Source organism: Arachis hypogaea, chromosome 10 (assembly GCF_003086295.3).
Source record: "Arachis hypogaea cultivar Tifrunner chromosome 10, arahy.Tifrunner.gnm2.J5K5, whole genome shotgun sequence".
In the NCBI taxonomy this organism is placed as follows: Eukaryota; Viridiplantae; Streptophyta; class Magnoliopsida; order Fabales; family Fabaceae; genus Arachis; species Arachis hypogaea.
The window spans coordinates 24,810,505-24,819,027 of NC_092045.1; the positions used below are offsets into that span (position 1 = coordinate 24,810,505).

The 8,523-nt window shown below is 36.2% G+C and overlaps 1 non-coding gene across 1 annotated transcript; it reads left to right on the forward strand.

Annotated features, from left to right (window-relative positions):
- The first annotated feature begins 1,359 nt into the window (after positions 1–1,359).
- On the forward strand, positions 1,360–1,467 carry LOC112718537 (small nucleolar RNA R71). Its single transcript, XR_003160873.1, has one exon. It is a non-coding gene; the product is annotated as a small nucleolar RNA R71 (small nucleolar RNA).
- Positions 1,468–8,523: the final 7,056 nt, after the last annotated feature.

An 8,523-nucleotide genomic window follows, 5' to 3' on the forward strand; every position in this document is an offset into this window, starting at 1 on the left:
GATTATGAAATCAACAGGGATGTAAAGGCCTTCAACCTTTACCAACACGTCCTCTACCAATCCATAAGCTTGTCTTACTAACTTGTCTGCCATTTATAATGAGAATATGGCAGGCTGTACCTCAATGATCCCCAGCTTCTCCATTACAGAGAATGGCATAAGATTTATGCCTGGCCCTAGGTCACACAGAGCCTTCTCAAAGGTCATGGTGCCTATAGTACAGGGTATTAAGAATTTTCCAGGATCTTGTCTCTTTTGAGGTAAAGTTTGCTGAATCCATGTATCTAGTTCATTAATGAGCAAGGGAGGTTTACCTTCCCAAGTCTCATTACCAAACAATTTAGCATTCAGCTTCATGATGGCTCCTAGATATTGAGCAACTTGCTCTCCAGTTACATCTTCATCCTCTTCAGAGGAAGAACAGTTTTCAGAGCTCATGAATGGCAGAAGGAGGTTTAATGGAATCTCTATGGTCTCTATATGAGTCTCAGATTCCTTTAGGTCCTCAATAGGGAACTCCTTCTTTCTTGAGAGACGTCCCATGAGGTCTTCCTCATTGGGATTCATGTCCTCTCCATCTTCCCTAGGTTCGGCCATGTTGATTATGTCAATGGCCTTGCACTCTCTTTTTGGATTCTCTTCAGTATTGCTTGGGAGAGTACTACGAGGAGTTTCAATGACTTTCTTACTCAGTTGGCCTACTTGTGCCTCCAAATTTCTAATGGAGGACCTTATTTCACTCATAAAACTTAAAGTGGCCTTAGACAGATCAGAGACTAAGTTTGCTAAATTAGTGGTGCTCTGCTCAGAATTCTCTGTCTGTTGCTGAGAAGATGATGGATAAGGCTTGCTATTGCTGAGCCTATTTCTTCCACCATTATTAAAGCCTTGTTGAGGCTTTTGTTGATCCTTCCATGAGAAATTTGGATGATTTCTCCATGATGAATTATAGGTGTTTCCATAAGGTTCACTCATATAATTTACCTCTGCTATTGCAGGGTTCTCAGGATCATAAGCTTCTTCTTCAGAAGATATCTCTTTAGTACTGTTGGATGCATTTTGCCATCCATTCAGACTTTGAGAAATCATGTTGACTTGCTGAGTCAACATTTTGTTCTGAGCCAATATGGCATTCAGAGCATCAATTTCAAGAACTCCCTTCCTCTGAGGCATCCCATTATTCACGAAATTCCTCTCAGAAGTGTACAAGAATTGGTTATTTGCAACCATGTCAATAAGTTCTTGAGCTTCTGCAGGCGTTTTCTTTAGGTGAATGGATCCACCTGTAGAATGGTTCAGTGACATCTTGGAGAACTCAGATAGACCATAATAGAAGATATCCAGAATGGTCCACTTTGAAAGCATGTCAGAAGGACACCTTTTGGTCATCTATTTGTATCTTTCCCAAGCTTCATAGAGGGATTCACCATCTTTTTGTTTGAAGGTCTGAACATCCACTCTAAGCTTGCTCAACTTTTGAGGAGGAAAGAACTTAGCCAAAAAGGCCGTGACCAGCTTGTCCCATGAGTCCAGGCTATCTTTAGGCTGTGAGTCCAACCATGTTCTAGCTCTGTCTCTTACAGCAAAAGGGAAAAGCATGAGCCTGTAGACTTCAGGATCTACTCCATTAGTCTTAACAGTCTCACAAATCTGCAAGAACTCAGTTAAAAACTGGTAAGGATCTTCTGATGGAAGTCCATGGAACTTGCAGTTCTATTGCAGTAGAGCAACTAGTTGAGGTTTCAGCTCAAAATTGTTTGCTCCAATGGTAGGGATTGAGATTCTTCTTCCATCAAATTTGGAAGTAGGTGTAGTGTAATCACCAAGCATCCTCCTTGCATTATTATTTTCAGCTGCCATCTGCTCTTCTTTTTTTGAAAGTTTCTGTAAGGTTGTCTCTGGACTGTTGTAATTTAGCTTCTCTTAGTTTCCTCTTCAAAGTCCTTTCAGGTTCAGGATCTGCTTCAACACGAATATTCTTGTCCTTGCTACTGCTCATATGAAAAAGAAGGGAACAGAAAATAATAATAGAGATCCTCTTTACCACAGTAGAGAGATTCCTTTATGTTAGTAGAAGAAAAAGGGAATAGAAGAAGGAAAAGGTAAGAATCCAAACACAAGGCTGAAGATAGGTTTAGATTCTTGAGATGAAGAGAAGTGTTAGTAAATAAATAAATAAATAGAATAGGATGAGAGAAGGAGAAATTCGAAAATAAATTTTGAAAAAGAGTTAGTGATTTTCGAAAATTAAGAGAAGAAATAAAATTAAAATTAAAATTTAAAACAATTAGTTAATTAAAAGAATTTTGAAAAAGAGGGAGGTAATTTTCGAAAATTAGGGAGAGGAAATTAGTTAGGTGGTTTTGAAAAAGATAAGATATAGTTACAACAAACAAAAAGTCAACTAGTTAGTTGAAAAAGATTTGAAATTTAATTTTGAAAAGATAAGAAGTTAGAAAAGATATTTTGAAGTTAAATTTTTGAAAAAGATAAAATTTTGAAAAAGATATGATAGAAAAGATATTTTGAAAAAGAATTGATTCTTTTTTAAAATTAAAATTTGATTACTTGACTAACAAGAAACTAAAAGATATGATTCTAGAATTTAAAGATTGAACCTTTCTTAACAAGAAAGTAACAAACTTCAAATTTTTGAATCAATCACATTAATTGTTAGTAAAGTTTTCAAGATTTTGAAATAAAGATAAGAAAAATATTTTGGAAATAAATTTTAAGAATTTTCGAAGATAATAAAAAAATGAAAAAGATTTGATTTTTGAAAAAGATTTTGAAAAGATAGAATTTTTTAAAATTGAAAATTTGACTTAACTTACAAGAAACAACTAATTTTAAAATTTTTTTGACTAAGTCAACTCAAAGTTTTGAAATTCTTAGAGAAAAAAGGAAAAGATATATTTATTTTTTTTAATTTTTAATGATGAGAGAGGAAAACACAATTATGACCCAAAACATGAAAATTTTGGATCAAAACACATGATGCATGCAAGAACACTATGAATGTCAAGATGAACACTAAGAACACTTTGAAGATCATGATGAACATCAAGAACATATTTTTGAAAAATTTTTGATACAAAGAAAACATGCAAGACACCAAACTTAGAGATCTTTTATGCTTAGACACCATGAATGCAAAAATGCACATGAAAAACATCATACAACACAAAACAAGAAAATTTAAAGATCAAACAAGAAGACTTACTAAGAACAACTTGAAGATCATGAAGAACACTATGAATGCATGAATTTTCGAAAAATGCAAGAATAAGATGAATATACAATTGACACCAAACTTAAAACATGATACTAGACTCAAACAAGAAACACAAAATATTTTTGGTTTTTATGATTTTATGATTTTTTGTATTTTCTTTTATTTTTTTTCGGAAAACATATAGGAAATAAAAAATAAGAAATTCAAAAATTTTTAAGAAGAATTCCAGGAATCTTTCAATGTTAGTCTAAAGCTTTGGTCCAGGAATTAGACATGGCTTAATAGCCAGCCAAGCTTTTGTGAAAGCTCCGGTCCAAAACACTAGACATGGCCAATGGCGAGCCAAGCTTCAGCAGGGCATTACATGCATTGTGGTGATTAGTTGAAGCCTCAGTCCAAAAGAATTTACACATGGCTTTACAGCTAGTCAGGCTTCAACATGTTACCATGAAACTCTAGAATTCATTCTTAAAAATTTGAATAATTTCCGAAAACAAAAGGGAAATATTTTTTGAAAGATTTTTGAAAATTTTTTTTCCGAAAATAGAATAAAAAGAAAATTACCTAACTGAGCAACAAGATGAACCGTCAGTTGTACAAACTCGAACAATCCCCGGCAATGGCGCCAAAAACTTGGTAGGCAAAATTGTGATTTCTGATAATGGCATTCATGTTTGTTCTCTCCCTGGTAATGGCGCCAAAAACTTGGTGCATGATACCATGGTCCAAACATAACTTCACAACTTCGCACAACTAACCAGCAAGTGCACTGGGTCGTCCAAGTAATAAACCTTACGTGAGTAAGGGTCGATCCCATGGAGATTGTTGGTATGAAGCAAGCTATGGTCATCTTATAAATCTCAGTTAGGCGAATAATAAGTGGTTATGGGATTTTCGAATAATAATAATAAATAAACAGAAAATAAAGATAGAAATACTTATGTAAATCATTGGTGGGAATTTCAGATAGGCGTATGAAGATGTTGTACTCCTTTTGAATCTCTGCTTTCCTACTGCCTTCATCCAATCCTTTTTATTCCTTTCCATGGCAAGCTGTATGTAGGGCATCACCGTTGTCAATGGCTACATCCCATCCTCTCAGTGAAAAAGGTCCAAATGCTCTGTCACGGCACGGCTAATCATCTGTCGGTTCTCGATCATGTCGGAATAGAATCCATTGATTCTTTTGCGTTTGTCATCACGCCCAACAATCGCGAGTTTGAAGCTCGTCACAGTCATTCAATCCCAGAACCCTACTCGGAATACCACAGACAAGGTTTAGACTTTCCGAATTCTCATTAATGCCGCCATCAATTCTAGCTTATACCACGAAGATTCTGATTAAGGAATCCAAGAGATATGCGCCCGGTCTGAGGTAGAACGGAGGTGGTTGTCAGTCACGCGTTCTTAGGTGAGAATGATGATGAGTGTCACGGATCATCACATTCGTCATGGTGAAGTGCAACGAATATCTTAGAACAGGAATAAACTGAATTGAATAGAAAAAAAGTAGTAATTGCATTAAAACTCGAGGTACAACAGAGCTCCCCACCCTTAATATATGGGGTGTAGAAACTCCACCGTTGAAAATACATAAGTGATAGTGGTCCAGGCATGGCCGAATGGCCAGCCCCCCTGAATGATCAAATGACCGAATGGTCAAAGACACTAAGTACAATAGTAAAATGTTCTATTTATACTAGACTAGCTACTAGGGTTTACAGAAGTAAGTAATTGATGCAGAAATCCACTTTCGGGGCCCACTTGGTGTGTGCTTGGGCTGAGCTTGAGCTTTACACATGCAGAGGCTTCTTTTGGAGTTTAACGCCAAGTTGAAATGTGTTTTTGGCGTTCAACTCTAGTTCATGACGTATTGTTTGGCGTTTGACTCCAGAATGCAGCATAGAACTGGCGTTAAATGCCAATTTACATCGTCTAATCATGAATATAGTATGGACTATTATATATTGCTGGAAAGCCCTGGATGTATACTTTTCAATGCCATTGAGAGCGCGCCATTTGGAGTTCTGTAGCTCCAGAAAATCCATTTTGAGTGCAGGGAGGTCAGAATCCAACAGCATCAGCAGTCCTTTGTCAGCCTTTTATCAGAGTTTTGCTCAGGTCCCTCAATTTCAGCCAGAAATTACCTGAAATCACAGAAAAACACACAAACTCATAGTAAAGTCCAGAAATGTGAATTTAGCATAAAAAGTAATGAAAACATCCCTAAAAGTAACTAAATCCTACTAAAAACTACCTAAAAACAATGCCAAAAAGCGTATAAATTATCCGCTCATCAAGCACCGAAAAGAAGCTCCCAGTAAGGGGTGAGGATTTAGGCCTCTATGACTATCTTCCTCTTTGAAAGAGCTAACCGCCAAGCTAATGACGGTAAAGAAGCGCTTATTTGGAGGCAACCCAACCACAAGTATCCCTTAGTTTAATTCTGTTTCGATTTCAGTTTTCTTTAGTTTGAATTTCTTTTAATAAATTTTTATTTGTCATCTATTTTCATAGTTTCCTAGTTTTTCTAATGGTTGTGATCATGCACAGTGCTTAGAACAGGGAGAGAAGAACTCAGAATGGAGAGCAGAATACCCTGAAGCAGGAAGGCTCTGGCGCTGAATGCCAAGCTGGGTGTTTAGCGCCAGAAAGAAGGCAAGCAGTCCTGCCGTTTAAACGCCATTAAGGGACCAAGTTTTCTTTACTTGGGGACAAGCAAATTTTTTAAGTTTCGTGTTTCAAAGCGAGTTTTGGGTTTATATTATCATCAATGGCACCAAAGGAAGGTGAATCATCTTTATGGAAGATCAGCAGGCACCATAACTGAGGTGGTTAAGTTTCACTATCCCTTCCTTTATCTTATTTCCTGTCTCTATTCTAAATTTTGCATGATCACTATTAGGATTACCTTTTCTTTCTAGTCTAGTAGTTCAATTTCGAAAATTTTATGGTTAGAAGATGTCTCATTCATTACCCACTAAAGCTTAAAAAGAAAAATTTATTGAAAAAGAAGTAGTAAGATGCACAAGGTCTCGAGTTATGTCATGAGTTATTTTATTACTTTGATTTGGTGGCCTGATCTCTATTTTCTGAATGTATGAATTAACTGTGCATAATTGATATTGAAGTTGAGCATATTAGCTCTTGAGGAATAGTGAATTTAGAGAAGTATTATTGATTCTCTGAAAAATAAAAAAGATTGATTATTGAAGCAAAAGAAACAGAAAACAGAAAAAGAAAAAGAAAAATCAAAAGAAAAGGTTCAAGGTTTTGAGACATCAATGGTTAGGAGGGTCAAAATTGGCCTAAAAAGCTCAAAAGAGTTGTTCTCCCTAACTATATACTTGTGGTGTGAAAGTATCAAGTAATCCTTGAGACTGAGCATTTAAAGTCGTGACCTAATACTATTAAAGAGTACACATAAGGTTCTTAGCACCACTCTCTGAAAATTTAAGCAAAGCTAAATTCGAATCCAAAGGGTTCCCCCAGTTAAGTGCTTGTGGTGTTTATGTATCAAATGGTAATACCTGAAAACAAAACACTTAGAGTCACAGCAAGGCTCAAAGGTGCAAAGCACCAAAAGAAAAGAAAAGATGTGTTCAAGAATCAAGAAAAACTTAAAGAAGAGAATCAATAATATCACCCGGATTCTAGTTCTAAAGGATGCCAATATTTTTGAGCTTCAAAAGAAAGTGAAATGCCAAAGCAATTCAGAGAGAAAGTATTAATAGCCTCATTCAATAATTAGATTTGAGCTACATTGACAACTCTAATCTGATGTATTTTCCTCTTCCATTTGGTCCTATTTTGGTTTTGGTTGCTTGAGGACAAGCAACAGTTTAAGTTTGGTATTGTGATGCTTGAGCATCTTATACCCTTTTTCATAGCATTTTCTAGTTGTTTTTAGTTAGATTCTATTAAGTTTTAATGTATTTTAGTGCAAAAATCCTCTTTGAAGGATACTTTGAGTTTTTGTGTTATTTTTATAATTTTAGGTGAATTTCGGGTGAATTTGGCAGAATCTTGTGTAGAGACAAAAGAAAGGATAGCAAATGCTGTCAATCCTAACCTCCTTGCATTCAAATGAGCATAACTTAAGCTTCAAAGGTTCAATTGGTGCAGTCTCAACAGCGTTAGAAAGCTAACTTCCAAAGCTTTTCAGCAATATAAATAGTCTATACTTTTCTTCAGAATCACTGCCAAAACTGGCACTAAACGCCAAGCTTGGACACTTGGGCGTTTAGCGCCCAAGAAGGAGTAGCCCCTGGCGTTGAACACCCAAAACTGGCGTTCAACACCAACCAGGGAGCAGAAACCAGTGAGCTCACCTCCCCTATGGGTGTTCAACGCCCAAAATTGAAGTTGAATTCCATGAGTAAACCCAAACACTCACCAAGTGGGCCCAAAAGTGGATTTTAGCACTCCTAAGCTTATCTTATCTTATCCTTGTAACTTTTAAATTTAAATTAACATCTTTTACGTTTAATCTTAGAGGTTTTTTTTCCATAAATAAGGAACTTCCTTCCTCTTAAGGAGGATGCTCTCGGGAGGGGGGACAAATCTTCTTTACTTTTAAAACTTGTTTTCTCTATAAGTCATAAGCAACTAAACCTTCTGGTTAAGGTTAGGAGCTCTGTTTATTTGTATGGATTAATATTATTACTTTTCTATTTTAATATATATGTTTGATTCCATTCTAAGATGTTACTCGTTCCTTATACTAATGAAATTGGGTGGAACGAAAGTATGACCCTTTTTCTACATGAGTTCTAATGATGCTCGACCAAAGATCACTCGGACTGTAGCTTGAGAGCACAACTCCTAGACGGATAATCCACAACTCGTTGGGGACATGGGAACATTTGTTCAGTCGGGATCTGGGGTGACTAGGGCCTTTGTGGTATAAACTAGAATGCTGAGCTCATACTCTGATTTGAAAGTAATTGACCTTGTCTGTTGCGTTTTAGTAGGATCAGAGGAGATTAACCACTAAGAAATTAGTGTTAATCACTTATAGTATGCCAAAGAATGAAACATTCGTTGTTAAAATAGTTAGTAAGAAGTATTAATCAGGAAAGATAAACACCTCTGAGACCTTAACTGCTTTCATATATTATATCTTCACCAATCTTTAATTACTTTTCTTTACTTTCTGATTTTATGTGCCTACAACAACAACTCTCTTTATTTTCGCCTGACTAAGTCCAGCACGATAACTATTGCTTGCTCAATCTAACAATCCTCGTGGGATCGACCCTCACTCACTTGAGGTATTACTTGGACGA